Here is a 20,392-nt window from a genome sequence, read left to right on the forward strand (position 1 = left end):
TTTTTTTGGACAGCTAGGCATCTTTGCCACATTTGTGAAGAAATTTGCATATCAAGCCTGCCTTCATATCCCAGACAGAACTTTAAAATATGATTATATGAAATCTAGTCAGTCTTAAATATGGTATTGCTGAGTAAGGATGCTGATAATGCATTTAATGGAGAAAATAATGAAATGTAAATATTTTTTATGGTAGGTATTGACAAGACCAAAACAGACCTTCTGCTTTGCCTATACCTGATGACAAGGCCAGACACAGATCCTTTCCCTTGTACCCCTAGCTAATGTCACATTCTTGTGATTAGAACTGCCTGTCCCCCTGAAACTAGCTAAATACAGAAATATTTCCTGTTCAAATAAATGATTGTGACTTCCCTACTTATAAAATAACTCTACATGTAAAGCACTCTATCTTCAATTTGTTTACCCCTCCCTACAAATGACTACAACAAAAAACACTCTGCTAAGACACTGATCTTCAGATATGATCTGTTTTCCCTATTGCAACTGTCCTGAATAAAATCATTTTCTTAATTGTCTGGTGAATTTTGCTTTTGACAGTACTATGTATCTTCATCAACAATTCCAAAAAGATAAAAGACTAGTTAACAGCATTTAAATTGAGGCAAGTAACTTAAAGAATGAAAACAATATGGAGGAAACAGATGAATATATAACATATTTCTCATTGTCTATCAGTACTTGACAGACACATAATATAAGATTCTACATAAAAGCCTTATATATACGAGAATTTTAACTATTTCAGAAGATTAATTTGAATAAATGGTGCCTAGAAAAATTACTTCTAGAAAGAGAGAACTTTTTTGCATACAGAAATAAAGAAGTAAAAGATTTACCTTTTCTCGACTGTTCTATAATCTTCATTTTTTTTTTCTCTAAACAAGTCTATTCTCTACCATCTGCTCTAATTTATTGCTATCACTCTTTAAATATATCTAAGAAGTGAGAGAGATATAGAATTTACCAAAACTTTCAATATGATATGGAATCAAAGAAAGCTCGGAAAAGGCAATACTAAATTTAGAATGATAAAATTATATTGAAAAATTCTAATATCACATCATTTACAATCTGAAGTACTTATATGCATTCTGTTTATCTCATTCTTGGCCTTTTATTTATTTTTTAATTTTTGATAACTTTTGTGTTTTTCTCTTATGTTCCAATGATTGGACCCATATGCACTGCCCATGGTTTACCTTTCTTTTCATAAGATTTTCTTGTCCTATTGACATCCATAGCACCCAGCAAGTTGCTAGGTCCATCTTTTTCAGTATTGCCAGACTTCCCCAATTATTCTCTCTTAGTGTATTTGACAAAATGAAAGAACAAGCCACAATTCAAACTTCTATTTCTTTGTAATATGTGTATAAAGAAAATAATCCTTAAATTCTTAAGTATTTTTCAAACTTGTCAAAGTCATAATAAAGAAAGACTTAGATGGTCACAGATTGAAAGAGACAAAGGAAAAATAATGATTCAATACAATGCGGTATCTGGACAGATTCTGGAGAAGACTAAAGGCACTATTGAAAAATATTTGAGAAAATCTGAATAGTTTGGAGTAATTGATAGTAACACACAAATGATGGTTCACAGTTTTGATAAATATACTATCATTATGTAAAATTTTAACACTGATAAAATCTAAACGAAAAGCCTTCTGTTATTTTTGCAACTTTTCTGTAAACCTAAAACTATTACAAAATACAAAATTAAAGCAAAAACATAACAATACGAAGGCACCTACCTTCTTCTTTTCTAAGCCAGGCCTTCACCAAGTTGCCTTTTCCTGAGTGCCTGAAGGTCTTGACTATGCTCATTGGGAGGATTATGATTTAGATTCAACGATGTCACTCAGTGCTCCCAAACCTGGAAATCAAAGAAATGTGTGTTTGTGTCTCCTACACTCTGCTTATCATTGTAGTTGAGGGTCAGGCTCTTTGCCCATTTTCCTCACTCTGGGTAGTTTTCAATCATCCACTCCCAGAAACTGTGTCGCATGAAGTTCTTTAGGAAAAAAAGGTCTGTTGCCTCTCTTTCCATATGACTCAAAATGTTCCCAAATGGCAACATTTGGGACCTGCACCATTCTATTATTTATTTCCATTTCTAACCTGTAACAACCTCACAAATTCACACACATACTTCCTTCCATCAAAAGCAAATGAAAATCAAGGTATAAAAGCTAATTTTTGCCTGCCTCCTGAACTCAGCAATTAATCATATCACCAGCAAGTCTAATTCCCCTTAACGGCACACAGAATTCTACTCCATTATCATTACAAAACATAGTCCTCTCTGAGAGATTCTAGAAAAAACCTGTTAAAAACAAAAATAAGTGACTATTGAAGAATGAAGAAGACAGAAGATTAATAGCTAATTCGTTATCTGATGGTATTCATTACTTTCCTTTACTAATGCTAAATCTGCATTTACAAACCTCCCCTGAAACAATATAGCTCATTCTATAAAGTCTTGCTAATAAACAGTTGGGCTCTGAAGAAAATACTTCCTTATAAATACATTTGAATTAGAAAAATACATACAATTTTGACCACATGAAGCAATAGTTTCATTACCACCATTTCCTGCTTCCATCCTGTAATCATTTCCCATGTTCTTTAATGAGTAATCCCGCAGCCTCAGGGTGATATGCCCTTTTCTCATAGGCCTTTATGTCATCTAAAATGTTTCCCACATATTCAGCTAAAGGTTGTATCTGAGTCAGATGTGATCAGGAGGCTTTTAAAAACAGTTGAAAATTCATTCATAGTGTTGTCTGATTCAAGGGCCATAAAAATTAATGTTATTTATGTTCTATATAGCTGCCTTTAGTGCTAGAAGTTAAAGCATTTGAAAAGGGAGGAGACATTTAAAGGAACTATTTTTTTCTACTTAGAAGAAAGATGGCATGTAAAGGAACATTAAAAATTCATAGATGTACAAAGTGCTTGTGGATTTGTTAATTGTTTTCAAAGATTTACATACTATCTAGAGATATATAAAGTTATGAGCAATAATAAATTTTTATGTAATTTAAAAAATTGATTTGAATCAGTGGCACTTATTCACCAGTATGGATGTTATTGACTTTGTGTAAGAGCAATAAATATTTTGCATTTAAATTAAAGTGGTGCATTACATTACTTGAAGCTGCATTTACCCACAAAGCTACTCTTGCATAATTTTATGCCTGCAAGAAAAAGAAATAGGAGCAGACAACACCAGGAGTAGTTGTTTTTGTTGCCTATTTAAAAAAAATTGAAAATTATTTCAAAATACACTTAAGCTGCATCATCACTGAATTAAAAAAAAATTGTGTAAGAAGAATATAAATAATCTGTCTTTTTTAGAAACACAAATATATCTTTTTCTATATATTTAAGTTTTTTTGGTTCACATACGCCCACACTTATTTTTTTCATGAACTATAACCTATGTATGTGGGTGTGGGTGTATATATATGATGCATACATATGCTATATACCAGAATATATATGATGTATTTATTATATATTAAAATACAAAGATTGCATAACTTACATTATAAAAATAATTGCTCTTTTACTGATTGTTTTTTAAAGGATGACAATCACTAGGAGGACTGAACAATATTATGCCTTTCTAATTTACAGTGGAGAAGACTGATAATTGGAAAAATGATGGATATGGTCCCAGACTGCAGACATGTTCTGATAAGGGTGATACAATTCACCCTTAATAGAATAATATATCCTTTACATCTTTGAGCAAATCTAGCTCTTAGACTGTTTATTATATATCTAACCAAGAGCTAATTCTTTGCCATGTTTAATCCTTTGTCCCTTGTTCTATAGAGCACCACAGAGTAAAAGCAAATGCTCTTAACAGCTTGGGAAACACAAGAGTAGGTATAATATTCCCTTATTTGATTAAAAAATTTTTGAAACATAGTTTCTTTAGAGGTTTCCTATCCTCTTTGCTTTTCTTACAAGTTTTCTGACTATTGCTCCTCATAAAAATCTGGATTTATGAACTAAATGCAACATAGACCAACTCTGTGAAATGGAGCTACCCTTTATTCTGAATTCTGACAATGCAGAGCAAATCTTAGTAATATCCATAAGTCTTTATATTTTAACTACTTGGGAGTAAAATCTAAAGATCATTTCACCAACTTTCCCCTATATAGTCATATAGATAATTATTCCCTAACTTTCTCTTCCCCATCTCCTAAACTCAAATTGACCAGTCCCATGTTTCTATAGCATAGGGATATTGTTAGAAGATTACTATGCAGGTACTGAAGGTTGTCATTTGTTTCTAAAGCATGTTTGTCAACAAAATATTCTAAGTGAATAGAACTAAGGACTAATTTTCAAATTACTAGGATTAGGCACTTCCTGCAAAGATTGAGGCAAATATTTATTCATTCTCCTCGTATGTACCATATATTGACCTAGGCACTGTGAGTATAATGATGAATAAAACTATGCATAATTCTTGCCTTAACAAATCTTATAGTTAGGTGACAAAGAATAACTTTACTAAATCACAAAAATCACAACTGTTAAAAGTACACCTATCCCTCAATTTACACAATATTTTTTAAGAAAGTTTTAAAATATGCAGTAAATATTCCCCCTCCCCCCACACACACACCAGATTTACACGGACTTTTTACTTGTGGTTTCCATTTACACGGTCTCATTTTATGTGGTTCTTTATTTTTCATTTCCATTATTGACGATTACTCTTTCCAAAAAACAATAGCTTAACTCAGCAGCATACAAAGAACTAATACTTACTAATGCACAATTATTAATGATCTTCCCATTTATTGGATGGTAAATAAAAAAGTATGGGTGACTACTGACATTTTTTGGGATTGGTTTTACAAATGTTTTGCTACAGAAGCTGAAAATTATATGAAGGAAAAATGTCTTCCTTTTAAAATACTTTTACTTTTAGATAATGAACCTCGTCATCCACACAATTTAGAACATCCAAATATAACTTCCTTGGATCCAACCTTTAGATCAAGGCATCATTTTCACCTTTAAGATTCATTATATTAAACAGAGTTTTAATGATTTTTTAGTAAATTTGAAGATAATGAATCACAGTTACAGAAGCTTGGAATAAATACACAATTTTAAGTTGTAGTAATAATATTGCTTTAGTTTTGAGTGATATAAAGCCATCAACTTTAAATGTTTGCTGGAAAGCAATATGGCAAAAAGTGATTGTACCAGGGAATATGGTTCCAATAATAGAAGAGTGATCAATTAGCATTATTAATTTATTAAATAAATTTCAAGAAGAAGGGTCTGACAATTTGAATGTAGGTGATATAAATGAATTACTGGTTGATCATGAATTAACTGATAATTAATTCACTTAATATCTGAAGCCCGTCCTGCCAATGAAAACAGCAGTGACCTTGAACCAGTTTCATTCACTGCAGAAAATATTTACAAATTGGCCACAGAACTGGAAACTGCAATTCTAGATACTGATACAAACATCTGAGCCTTAAGTTTGAAAAGATGTAAAAAAATGTTGCAGTGAATATCAAAGAATTTATGAAAACTTAGCAAATGATGAAGTTGGAAAAAGATCATCTAGAAATGTAAATATAAATAAAGAAACCAGAGTAGTACTTCCAAATATTTCGATCAATGAAGATAGTGACTTTGTGCCAATTAAAAAGAGAAGGTTGATTGCTTTAGAGTACAGTACAGACACAGCGAATGAAATTTATTTATTTTTCTGAATTTTCATAAGCATTGTTTTGTGAAAATGTTAAATAAATATTTTTATGACTTATATTGGCCTATTTCTTTAGTATTTCTTTGTACATGTGGACTCTTTTTACAATTTTCTTCCATGTGAAAAAAGATGCATGGAACGGACAATTCACATAAATCAAGGGACAGGTGTATATCAAAATAGTGGTAGATATTGGTAGATAGTGCCATTACAAATTATGGAATTTTCACAAAACTATACTTAATTAGCAACAAAATATCATTTTTAGAATTAATCCAACAAAATATGTTCAAGACCCAGACATAGAATCCTAAAATGCATTCATAAAAAATAAAGACCTAAATGAATGGAGAGGAATACCAGGTTCAAGGTTCGAATACTGAATATATTAGAGTTGTCATTTCTTCCCAAATTGATCTATAGATTTAACGTCATCCCATTCAAAATTCCCACATATTTTGGTTAATTTGATCAAACCTAAGGTGTAAATACATGGTGGAGACAATATGGTCTTTTCCATAATTGTTCTAGTGTAGTTGGACTGCCATTTTGGGGGAAAAAAATCATCAAAATTGACAAATGAAACTTCAAACAAAATTTTAATCCAAGTAGATATATGTGCTAAAGTGAAAGGCCTAAGAAAAAAGCTTCTAGAATAAAACATAGAATACTTTCTTGATTAGAAAGCAGTGCTTTTTTTTTTTTTAATTTTAATTTTCATTTCTATGTAGGGTTGCCCAACTTAACAAACAAAAATATGTGACAACTAGTTAAATATGAATATCAGATTAACATGGAATCTTTTTTAGTATACATGAATGCATTATTTGATACACTGGTATACCAAAATATTTTTTGTTGATTATTTGAAATTTACATTTATTAGGCAACTCTATTTCTAGGTAGATAGTGGCCCTTCACCAGAGTTTTCTTGATTGCTTTAGTGAAAGGAGTATTCTCAGGCATTTATCATAGAATATTTCTAGCTTGTAGGTTCTCTGATTTTATATAATAAATCCATTCTAAAATTCCCTCATCTCCGAACTTTGTTTAGTTTTTCTTTTATTTCCCTTGTCCGAGGAGATATGTCCAAAAAGAAATTACTACTAGCAGTATCAGAGAGATCATTGCCTATGTTTTCTTCTAAGTATTATGGTTTGGAGTATTACATTTAAGTCTTTAAACTATTTTGAGTCTATTCTTGTATACAGTATAAGAAGGTGATCCAGTTTCATTATTTTGCATGTATCCATCCAATTTTCCCAACACCATTTATTGAAGAGACTATCGTTACCCCATCGTATATTTTTGCCGCCTTTGTTATATATTAAATGAGCATATAGTCATGGATTTATTTCTGGGCTCTCTATTCTGTTCCATTGATTAATATATCTATTTTTATGCCAGTACCATGCTGTTTTGATTACTGTGGCTATTGAGAGTCTTTTATGGTTTCATGTAAACTTTAGGATTATTTGTTCTAGCTCTCTGAAAAATGCCAATGGTATTTTGATATGGATTGCATTGAATCTATGCATCCTTATGTTCATAGCAACACTATTTACAATAGCCAAGATATGGAAGCAACCTAAATGTCCATCAACAGATGACTAGATAAAGAAGTTATGGTTCATATATACAATGGAATATTATAGCCTGGGTTATAAAAAAAAAAAAATGAAGTCCTATCATTTGCAGTGACATGGATGGACCTACAGGGTATTATGCTGAGTGAAATAAGTCAGACAGAGAAAGCTAAATACCATATGATTTCATTTATATGTGGAATCTAAGGAACAAAAAGAACAAACAAATCGAAAACAGACTCACAAATATAGAGGACAGTCTGGTGACGGCCAAAAGGGAGAGGGGCTGAGGGGTCAGGAGAAATGAGTGAAGGATTAAAGAAGTACAAATTAGTAGTTGATAGATGGTCATGGGGATTGGGAGCACTGCATAGGGAATACAGTCAGCAGTAATGTGATGGCTGTGTGTAGAGCCAGAGGGAAGAAAGTGTAATCAGGGGGATTGTTTCATAAACTATATAAATGTCTAACCAATGTACTGTACTTGAAACTAATAATAAAATAAATTTTTTTAAAAAAGAAATGGATTCACTAAAATAGATCTGTTTCTTGTAGGATTACTGGATGAAACTCTATTGAAAGTTCTTATCAGAACTTTACCTCAGAAGAAACCACATCTTTTGCTATTGTATTAGCTTATTTACCAAAAGGTTTGCAAATGACATTCATTAATCTCACAGGTAGTTTCTATTCCAAAATTGATTTGGGTTATACTGAGAGTTGTAAAAATATACTTTGTATTTATATTACTTAAATCTATTGTGAGGACCCAGACCATTGTCTACATTAAGGAAGAAAAGTGTTCGATTTTATGCATTCATATGCTTGAATTATTTACAAAAGGCTCTCCAGAGAGGAAAGGAACTGATTTGTAGCATTTGATGATTTCTCTAAAGTTTCCCACCAAGGCTACAAATGTGATGTCACTAAATGAGGAGTTGGGAAGGAATGAACATAATCACTTTCATGAGCCTGTAAGAGCTAATGATAGTCAGCACACCACTGAACATGATGAAATCTTTTACTTAAAGTTTACATTAGGTAAATATACTAAAACCTCCTGAATATTTTTAAATGTATGCTATTATATGATTAAGGGTCAAAAGTTGCTTTGTAATAAAAGCCTTAGAAGAAAGCTTTCATTACATCCCTTGCCCAATCTCAGCCTAATCTTATAAATTTTACCATACTACTGTAACCCAAGATTCTTTCAAGGGTCACCTCCTGGCCCATCTTACTACTTACTACTTAATTAATCTGTTCTTAATTATTCCAGTTTCATTATATGTTTGCAAATGACAGCTGAATTCTCTATCTTCAATTTCTCTCATCCTATACTTGGTGTACAACAATTTTATACCTTTTCTTTTCCCCCCAAATTCCTAAATACTTAAATACTTAAACAAACAAAAATGACAAATAATTTGCAATAAGTTCATGTTCCTTAGAGCAGGAGTGACATGTATTGATTTTTCAAGTGTGCTAATTTAATTATTGTTATATGTTATGTTATAATATATAATTAATAGAATCATTAAAACTTCTTTCTGATATAAAACACTTTTCTCTGTTAAAAATTTACATAAAGCACCAAATGTATATTACACTGAAATACTGGAAACAGGAAGAATAGATGGAAAATAGAGGAGAAATGCTATAAAAGAGAGAGAGAAACATTTTCAGTAACATTTGTTGGGTATTAGAGGAAAAACAAAACCAAAATGTGTTTCCTCCAAATATGTAAAAAGTAAAGAGCCAAATGCTGACCGTCAACAAATATAAAATAATAATCTATAGACATGCAGGATGTAAATTATTCTTTTTCTATCTATGCTAATGTATACAAAATACTTAGAACATGTTTGATATGTATTTAATAAATTTATACAAAGTAAATTCAGCGATACATGGAATACTCATCACCCGAGTATTTGCTATCCAAATACAAATAGTATAAATGCTATATAGCAAAGGAAAAAAAACATCAAAACATAATAATATTCGCCAATGAAAAAAACACTTTAAAAACTGTTTATACCCATCTTAAATATTTGCCTTTCTCTGAGTATAAAGTGAACAGATTCATAAATGTGTGAGCTTTCAGTCTGGTTTCTTTCACATGGTATATAATGCTTTTGAGATACATACAGGTAGATGTATGTATCAGCTTGTTCCTTTTTTTATGACTATATGGGTGTATCAATATTTATTTAATCATGGTTGATGAATACTTTTTTGGGAGGGTGGGGGGATTATTAGAACAGCCTTTACATATATCTGCATACAGACCTTATTGTGGATATTAATTCTCATTTCTCAGGATAATACCTAGTGGTGTGATTACTAGTCATATAATAAGTGTATTTTTATGTTCACAAGAAACTGCCAAACTGTTTTCCAAAATGATTATACATTTGACCAACTTTCCGCTTATTTCCTCACTTATTTAGAAGTCCCAATTTCTCTTATCTTCTCAGATACTTTGTAGTTTTAGTTTTTCTAATTTTAGCCATTTGTGTAGGCATGTTGTAGTATTTACTATAGCTTAAATTTGCATTTTGCTAATTAATAATGTTGAGCATCTTGTCATGAGATCATTTGCCATTCATACACACACACACACACACACACACCTTGGTGAAGTATTTGTTTACTTTTAGATAAAAAATGTTGTCTAATTTCTTTTACTGGATTGTCACCTAATATTGAGTTGCACAAAACTTTCCCATATTTTGGACTCAAGCCCTTTATCAGAGAAGTGGTTTGGCAAAATTTTCCTCTCAGTTTGGGTCTTGTATTTCATTTTATTAATAGTGTTATCCAAAGAGAACTTTTAAATTATGATGAACTTTAGTATATACATTTTTTCCTTTATATTTTGTGCTTTTTACAATCTATTTAAGAAATCTTTGTCAAACCTAAGGTCACAAAGTTTTTGTCTTATGTTTTATTCTAAAATTTTTATAGTTTTCATTCTTACATTAAAGTTAAGATTCAGGTTGAGTTAATTTTTAAAACATAACTAAAAGTAACAGTGGAAGTTTCTTTCTTTGCATATAGATTCCCAAATGTTCCAGCACAATTTGTTTAGTTTGCTGACTCTGATTCTAGCTTGGCTCTTTTTGCTCCTTTTCTATTTTGTTTATAAGGTTCTAGTGTCAGAATATAACACCCTGGAATCTGCTGATTTGGTTTTTCTCTTCTCTGAGACCTAACAGAAACCAAAGAGAAAAAATACCCATCCATTATTCATGGCGAGTCACTCCTGTTTGATGGTCTCCTCCTAGCCAAGAAGCTGCACAAACACTATTCATTGGTCGCTCAATCATAAACTAGTCTCCTCTGCTGTAGTGAATGTGTTTTTTATTCCAGAAATAGCGAGGAACTGTTTAAATATATTATCTCTAGAGCACAGATTTTAAATTTTGACTGAAAGGCATCCGTAAATGCCCTAATATTGTTGCATATTTTACGCATGAGTGTGTTTTATGGAGAGCTAGAATCATCATTTTCATCAGATTTTTAAAAAATATCTATGCCTCAAAAGATATCAAGAAGGATTACTTAAGAGCCCTATAACATATTGGCATTAAAGAGAAAACCACAGGTCCAAAATGGCATCATTTGTGCTAAAACCCACGATACCAAACCTAGATTTAACCCTGGACTCAACTGTTGTTTCAATCTCTCTCAGAAACTTAATCTCTTCTAACCAATCTGGAATTTTCTATTCAAGGACAAGTGAGGTAATCTGTCACATTGGCCCCCTCCATTCTCCTTTTATAAAAAGAGGAGGCAATCTTCATGATAAAAACCCTTGCCATTCCCTTCCTGCCAAACGAAGGTATCCTGGTCCAAAAATAATCCTTTTGTTAATAGCTCCTGAAGTTCCCTTCTAGTTGCTGGGAGGGATGCTGTCAGATTCATGAATCTCTTCTCTTCTCTAACAAAGCCAATTAGGTTTTCAAATTTAATCAGATGAATTTTGTTTTTTTTTTTTTAACATATCTGGGGTCCTAGGATTTGTAATGTAGAAAATGATCACAATGAAAGCTAATATTTGTTGAAACATAGATGATAGAAAAGCCAAAATTAGTGAAAAAGAGTATATATCCTACAATACACGAATTTATGAAATTTTACTATTTGAGAATAGTAGTGAATTTTATTTGTCTCTTTAAAAATGCCGGCATTAAAGCAATTCACATTTTAGACTTAACTAGAAACGTTTTTTTTCCTTTACCAGAACTTCTGCATTTCTCTCTTGATATTCTCTCCTGCTAGTAAGATAAAGGTCTTTACTGAAACTTCTGATTTTAAAGCTAGATGCTTTGACAGTTCAGGGAGTTAGTTTCTTTTTGCAACTCTCACTGAGCTAGGAATGGAGAGGCCTTAGGCAGAGCCATTAGGCATGTATACCCTTTGTTTACACTCTACCTCTGATGTTATCTGTTTTGCACACTGAAACACAACAATTGACCTATGTTTGTTAGTCATCCGGTTTAAATCATTTTTATTGAAACACTAAGATAAGCACACCTTGGCTGTACAGTCCTGGTTTCTATGGCTATCTCCTTACCCCATCAGCAAAGTCTCCACATCTATCTTCCTGAAGTCAGAAAAGTGCTTCTTTTCTTTTCTTTTCTTTTTTTTTTTTTCCATTGCCTGCCAACAGTGTTTGCTCTTGTAACATTTTTCCTTTAAATTTTTCTTTAGGGACCCATATCTGGAAAGCCATCAACCAGGCACGGGATGCTATTTGTTTATCCTCTAAAGACATTGTTTGTTAGAGGACATTCCTTTAAAAGGGAAACCTTCCTTAAAATCTAATTGCTTATTATAAAGGTAACTATCAGGGACGTATGTTTTTAAATGCTTCAAAATTACTTGTTCAGAATGAGAAAGTCATTCTTATGATTAAATATAATATTTTAACCTAAAGATGTTTTCCTTGGTATAATTTATCAATATTGCTAACATTCCCCATCTTCCACCTAAGGTAGTATACAAGAAAAGTTGCATTTAAATGATTTTTTTTCAGTTACTTTATTCCAGTTTATTTATTCAAATAATATAACACATTTATTTCTATATGTCTATAGCACAGTTACTGTTTAATTTATTCATCCTCATTCAAAAGCACTTTGTGGGTGCCTCTCCCCTAAATCACTTACATCTATATCACATTGTGTGTTACTTCATTGTTTGTATTTATCATAATTTACTTTCGTAAGGAATATTTAGATCAGGCTTTTTAAAAGATATTATGGCATGGCAGTCTTTTGATATATAAATCCTTTTAATCTGAAGATTTAAATCTCTGATATTTTGTAGGTTTATTATTATTGCAGTTGATGTCCATTTTTTCGGAGAATGTTCTTTTACAGTTCTTTCGGTAAGTGATCTCTTCTATTTTCACTATTCAATATATTAATTATTGAAATGTTGGGTTTTCTGATTCTAAATTCTATATATTTTATTCTAAAGTCGATATTGTTTATATTTTCTTTTAAAATTTATTGCTGACAGTTTAATTCCTATGAGTGTTAAGATGTGTTCTATTTACTAACTCATTTAAAGTAAAACAAACAAACAAACAAAAAACAACAGTCTTATGAAGTAAGTAGAATAAATCTCTGTTTGATAGCTGAGAAAACAGGGGCCCAAAGAGGTTAACTAACTGACCCAAGGTCATATAATTAAGGTCATGTTCTTAACCACTGAGGTATAATATTTCTTGTGAAATGTGTTTTTGGCTCAAGCTTTTGGGAGAATTCTTGGAATCAGTCTATTTTACTATGCTTATTCTGTTTTGCTATTCAATGCTTCTATTGAGTTTTTATTTCTAAGTTTTTGTATCACAATTTCTTAACTGAAATTGCTAAAACCTACATGTTAGATTTGAATTGACAGTTTTTATATTGTTTCTATGTTTTAAAAGAATTATATTTTATTCATAATTGTTAGCATGTAGACATTATTCTCCATTTATCTCATGGTTTACTAGTTTATGTGTTCAACTTTTTATAGAAAAAATATATTCATATAGTTTACATGTACACATATATGAAAGCTTTATGTTTATTTTGCTTTATGAGAGCTTATTTCTATCATATATATAAATAAAAACAATATGAATAAGTATATAATTTATAAGTTAAAATTTTACATGTTCACTGCTTTCATGTATTTGAATTTTTGGAGCAAAATTAGACCAGATTGAGTTATTTAACGTTTACTGTGTTTCTGTGGAATTTTTGTTCATTAAATTTTTCGTAGTACTTCTTTATAGGACTGTTTTGCTTCTCAGTATTTTTTTGGTTAGGTTTTCTTTTAAGATCATGTTATTTAGTAACATTTTTGTTCACTACCTATGTCTTCTTTTTCAAGAATGTCAATTATCTATATTCTGGATTTCTTTTCACATCCTTAGAAACGATACTTGGTTTGTTTTATTGGTTGACTTAAACAAGATGTGCTCTCATTTAAGATATTCTTTCCTTTATATTTTTGTAGATCCCGAGCTTCACAAAGGAATTTAATTTTTTTTTTTTTTGCAAAATCTAGTCTTTACTGTTTAAAAATGAAGTTTAAACATCTCCAATGGTATTGTTAATAATTGTTCATAATCCCTAAATTAACTTTTCTAGGTTGCTTTTATTTATTCATTCCAAAAAAAATATTTATTGAATATTTTTATTTTGAAAATTTATTTTTATTTTGAAAGTGCAAATATGGTGCAGTGTAAAATGTCTCAAAGTTCTGTTTTCTGCAATAAATATTCAGCAAATATGTGCTTATAATTTGATACATTTTTTTATATTGGAGAATTCTGCTTACGGATAGCTATACTTAGATGATATTTAGTCGATTTCTTGTAATTTTATTTTTTCTAACTTTTTAAATTCTCCCCTAAGAACATGAAATAGAGATTCCTGTTGTTATGTAGATTTCATGTTATCATCTTTTGAAAGCAACTACTTCCCTTTCATTATACACTAATGACATCAATCCAAATGCTTGGATTCAGACATTGCTCTATTTCAACCGATCATCAGATAATTTTAGCTGTCATAATGTGGTACTGTTTGTCAGATCACAGTTTATCTTCATGAGTGTAGCCTCTTGTTTACATAATAATTGATAATTATCAAATTTTTAAAAAAATTTCTGTTATTTTATAAAATATTATAAAACAGTTACAGTGATGAAAATACTTAAGTGCATATGTCTCATACACAGCCTAATTAAGAGCTATAGGACTGTAGTTGGACCTCTTCCTTTAAGCTTTCCTTGCTAAATTTGAGAACTCTAGACTTAGATTTAAAAAAAAAGGCAGACAGAAAAAAATCATATGTAGCTATTGCTTTTCAAAAGATATTGCAAGGTGATAATTATATCTTTATAACAATTGAAATGTGTACTTTAAAATGGCATTAACTTGATTCTAACTTTCTATATGTTTTTGAAATGATGTCATCACAATTGGGAACCTCTCTCTCCAAATCTAGATACCTGTTTTTCTTCCTTCTGTATAATTTTATTATTCTAAATCATGGTTTACTGATTTATCCTAATTTTTTTTTTTTCCAATTAGATACAAGCTTTTTAAGGTATTGAGAAGCTTGGCTAGATAATATGCATATGCAGCCAACTGGATATGAGCAACTAGGTGCAGTTACCACTGGTCAAGTAGAGTGCTCTCATTCATCCTCCATGACAAATTACTCTTTTCTGAGAGAGTAAAAATGACTTTCATTCCAATATGAAACACACTTTGCTTTAAGAATCTTCCCTCAGTAACTGAATTCAATTAGACCTTTTTGTTGTTGCTGTCAATTTTTACCCAGCCCTTCTCCATAACTCAGCTGATCTGAACTTCCATTGCCCTGCTTGATGCAGACCCTGATGCAGCATAATCAGGTAAATACACTTAAATGGTAAAAGTCTCAGGTAGGAGAAATGCTCCTTATTAGACTATCCATGGGAGGCACTCTAGCTTTCATATTTTATAGCTGTGTCCTGAGGGATAAATGCATTGAAATTTCTGTTAAAGTTTAAATACTCATCTCCCAAGAGGACAACATCTATTCAGCTATTTACAGCAAGGTTGTAAGTCAATACCAAACAGCTGTTCAGTTTATTTCCTCACACGAGGATTTGTAGCTTCATAGTCTAATGAATCAACTTGAGGCTGATTTAGCCTTGCAGTCATGTCAAGAGTTATGCAGTTTATTGGTGACTTAATAATTTAAGAGGGTCCTTGTCATTTTCTCATAGTATAACTAGTAAATCAATCATAAAACAAAGTCATGACAGATGTGGACTCAACAAATTAGACCAACCTTAGGAAAACTTAATATTACTTTTGTTTTTAAAATAGTAAATTATTTCTGCACGAAAGCAAAATAAAACAAATCATGATCTCTTCCAACATGTTTATAAGGTGAATAAACCCCAAGGAAGCAGACTTATTTCAAGTGATGGATGTGTTTAGAGCAATAGTCACAAGCATAATGAAGCATAACAGAAATATGCATTGGCTAAGAGCAATATGACATAAATGACTTTGAATGAAGTTAATAGAAATAATTCGGACCACAGAACATCAAGTGACTATGTGTCTATAACTGTCCATCATAAGCTAGGTGATGTCATACCCACCAAATCATATATTTGGATGAACCCAACAGCAGTCTATCATAAGATGGGTCATACGTCTGAGATCAGGAACAAGCAGAGACAGAAGGTAAATGTGCAGATGGCCCAGATTCCCATGTCATCCACAAGCATTTTATCATAGCCTCTTCTTCATGCCAAAATGTCACATGGACAGCGGATAAAGGGAGGAAAAGTGTAAGTTTGGTTCAAGATAGCATCAGGTCAATAAGTGAGTAGAAGCTGAAAATGTTAATGGCTGCGCTATAGCATGGATTAAGCATGGTCTAAAAGAGACTGGTGAGAAAATGTCTGGATGTCTAGAATTTTGTGTTTTACATCTTGTCATCCACTTTCTGTGGAAAGAAAAGCAGCCTGTCATTAGAATATACATGAACTCACAGACATGCTACTATGAGCTCAATTATTTCCCACCAAATACATATGTTCAAATTCTAACCCCAATACTTCATGATGTAACTACATTTGGAGGTAACGTCTTTAAAAAATGCCACTAAGTTAAAATGAAGCTGTCAGGGTGGGGCTCTAATGCAATATGACTTGTGTCCTTATAAGAAAAAGAAGAGACACCAACGATGGGCGAACAGAGAAAAGGTCATGTGAAGACACGACAGGAAGGCAGCTATCTTCAAGCCAAGGAAAAAGGCCTCAGGAGAAACTAAACATACCAATACCTTGATCTTGGACTAGGAAAATGAGAAAATTTCTGTTATTTAGGCCACTCAGTCTGCAATATTTTGTTATGGCGGTCCTAACAAACTAATACAAATGGCAAATAACTTGGCTAGTTGGAAAGAAGTCTGGAAGGTGTAGAAGACTGGAGACGTGGAAATCTGAGAGTGAAGTATCCTTAAGAACCCACACTAAGTATAAAAAGCTTTTTACTGCAAGTTAACTCCCACTAAAAATCATTCATTAGGGAAAGAGTATTAAACAGTTTAGTTCACAGAATAACCTGGACACATGATGTCAACCAGTCACTTTCATAGCCAGTCAGGTACTGGCACAATAGATGCTAGCTACTGTAGCAAGGATAGAGGCTATTTAGATCACCAGAGGAGATATAGCTATCATTTCTATTGCCAAATCTCATAGCAACAGAGACCATCTCTTAGCTCCTAATGTACTATTTATTGAAGAAATTGACAACCTATATTTAAAAAGTCAACCTAATTACACTGATCTTCTTTCACTCTGAAAAAGAAAGCATTTTATTATTACTGAGATAGAGCCATATTATCGCCTTTCCTGCTTATAATGTTTTAGGTAGCAATAGTATCTAAGAAATTAGAGTTATAACTGTATATATTCAGGTAAATATTGATAGTGCAAGCAAAATATCATATATAGTAGCCTTCTTAAATTCTCTCCTTGAGAAACAAAGAAAGGAGATTTGTTTTCAGAAATTTTCTTGAAGGATATTTTAGGGTTGTCAGAGAAAAGTTAAAATTAGCTATGGATTAACATTTTGATACTTATTAACTTAAAATATTGACATGTATGATTTCAGCCAAAGTCTAAGAAAGAATTTTGTACTAGGCAGTAAGCTCTAGCCAGACTAATATATTCGTCGTGTATCTCCCAATGGTCAATTCTTAGTTATCTTTTTATTTTGCTTCTTAGGAATTTTGCCACTGTTGTCACACCCCCTTTCTTAAAATACTTTCTTCAGACTATCATTAGGTTTCCAGACTATCATTTTCTCAGTTCTCTTCTTACCTCATAGTCTGATGATTCTTGGTCTCTTTAACTAGATACTTTTCTAATATAGTTTCGAGTGGTTAAGTTTAAGTCTTATGCCTCTTCTCTTCTAATTTCATTCCCTAATCAATTTCTCTTCACAAGTTTATAAATAACTTTTATACCCTAATGGCTCAGGATCCTATATCTAGACTGAAAGTATCCCCTGCATTTATATTATTATATTCACATGTCTATTTTTCATCACCACTTAGGTACTGAATAGATATCTCAACCTTAATGTCTATGTGAATTATTTATTTTTTCTCCCGTAAATCAGCCCTTGAGTCATTAGTCACCTCAGTAAATGGTCTCTCTATTCTTCTTGTTTCATGGAGTTCCTATAGATAGCTCTTTGATTGTACCACAGATGAAAACCATTAGTATGTTTTGTCATCTGTACCTTGGAAGCACATCCAACATCTCATTACTTTTCCCTGCTTGCACAAGTATCACCCTGGTCCAAGGTGCCATCTCCTATAATCTGTACTACTTCGGTTGCAGACACAATTTCTTCCTTCTTCCACTGTTGTCTTTTTGCACTCTTCTTTACAGAATAGCTAAGTGACCATTTGAAGATTCAGGATGAATTATTTTTCTTTTAAAACACTCCTATAGTAATGTTCTGCTTCAAAAGTAATATGTAAAATTTTCATATATAATATATAAAATTGGTTACACCATTTTACAAGATCACGGGGCCTAGTGAATTCTTCTCTGACCTCAACTCTAAATATTTTGTTTAAGCGTATAAACATGATCTGCTTAACTCAACATTTGCAGGTTAGGTAATTTCTAAAGATATTTTCAGAACTTATATTTAACTGTTAAATAAATAAAGAAAAAAAAGATCTGAGTAATTTAGCAGTAGTACCTCTGAGACTCATAATACTCATTATACTCCTCAAGGCATTTCCCATGTCTAAGTTAACAGCTGGCCAACTGTGGGGGAAGAGTCACAGTGGAAAATGGACAACTTGCAGGCAAGTGCCATAACAGTCCTTTCCTACTAAGGAGCAGTGCCTGTAAAAAGAGCCATCTCGACTGAAGCAAAAAATATTCTATCAAATGCATTTTTCTAAATATCACATGTTAAGTTTGAGATAGGTCTAAGGGGAATGCTACTTATATAGGTAATCATGGTACCAATATTATTTGTTATTTAACAATGCTTTATTTCTTTTTTTGAGTGTGAGTCTTAAGAGATAGATAATTAAATTCACTCTATTCCTCATTATTATATCTCTATGATTATGCACAGTACTAGACAGATCAAGGTGTAAAATGTTTGAGCTGTAATAAAAGCTACCAAGATATCATAGGAGTCTTGGAGTCTTTTATATAATTTGTCTTCCTCAAAATGTAAGAAATCTCTATGGTTCATTTACAATAAAAAATATAAATTATAATAACTGAAATTAATTATAAGGTAAGAAAATTATAAAGTAGGTAATAAATATTCATAACAAATTATTGTTAATATTTTGTGTAAATATTTATTTTTTATATTTTAAGTTGGACTATCAGACATTTGCATATTTGAAATGCACCATATTGGGTTCTAAAAAATGTATTTTCCTCTTTCACTTTGGCAATATGCCAATAGCCTATAGTGGGAAAAAATTCACGTCTTTTAATTTTAACATTATGTTAAAATTGATAGACAGGTATATTGATAAAGACAGGTTTTCTTATTTTCCACTATCAAGTCTTATAGAAGACTTTTTTTACCAGTCTTAGTATTAACATAATTATTATGAATTGCTATTGCTATTTTCTTTTTGGATTCTGGTAAGAACTCCCTTTTCTGTTTTCCTCTCTGGTTGGATATGATCCTGCTGGTAAATTGCAAGATCTACCTAGACTGCTTAGAATGGCTATCATGAAGAAGACATGAAATAAGTGTTGGCAAGGATGTGGAGTAAAGAGAACCCATATACTCTATTGGTGGGAATGTAAATTGGTTCACTCACTATATAAAACAATAGGGAGATTCCTCCAAAAATTAAAAACAGAACACTCATATGTACCCAGCAATTTCACTTCTGGGTACATATCCTAAAGAACTGAAATCAGGATCTGTATTCATATGGTCTTTGTAGCTTTTTTTTTTTTTTTATGGTGACATTGGTTAACGAAATCCAGTAAGTTTCAAGTGTATAATTCAATAGTGGGGTGGGTGGGTGGGTGGGTGTGTGTGTGTGTGTGTGTGCGCGTGCGCGTGCGTGTTGGGGGGGATTGTGTGTTCACCATCCCACAGTTGTATTTCTTTCTGTTACCACATATTTGATCCCTTTTACTTCATCTATCCCCGCTGTTGTAACCACTAGTCTATTGTCCATGTCCATGAGTCTCTGTTTGTTTGTACTGTTTGTTGCTTTTAGGTTTATATCCCCCATATAAGTGATATATATGGTTTTCAACTTTTTCTGTCTGGCTTATTTCTCTTAGCATGATTATCTTAGAGTCCATCCATGTTGTTGCAATGGCAGTATTTCATCTCTTCTTATGGCTGAGTAATATTCCATTGTATATATGTACCACAGCTTCTTTAGCCAATTATCTATCATAGGGCACTTCGGCTGCTTCCATGTCCTGGCCACTGTGAA

The sequence above is a fragment of the Pteropus vampyrus genome, unplaced genomic scaffold, assembly GCF_000151845.1.
Source record: "Pteropus vampyrus isolate Shadow unplaced genomic scaffold, Pvam_2.0 Scaffold11, whole genome shotgun sequence".
Taxonomy (NCBI): Eukaryota; Metazoa; Chordata; class Mammalia; order Chiroptera; family Pteropodidae; genus Pteropus; species Pteropus vampyrus.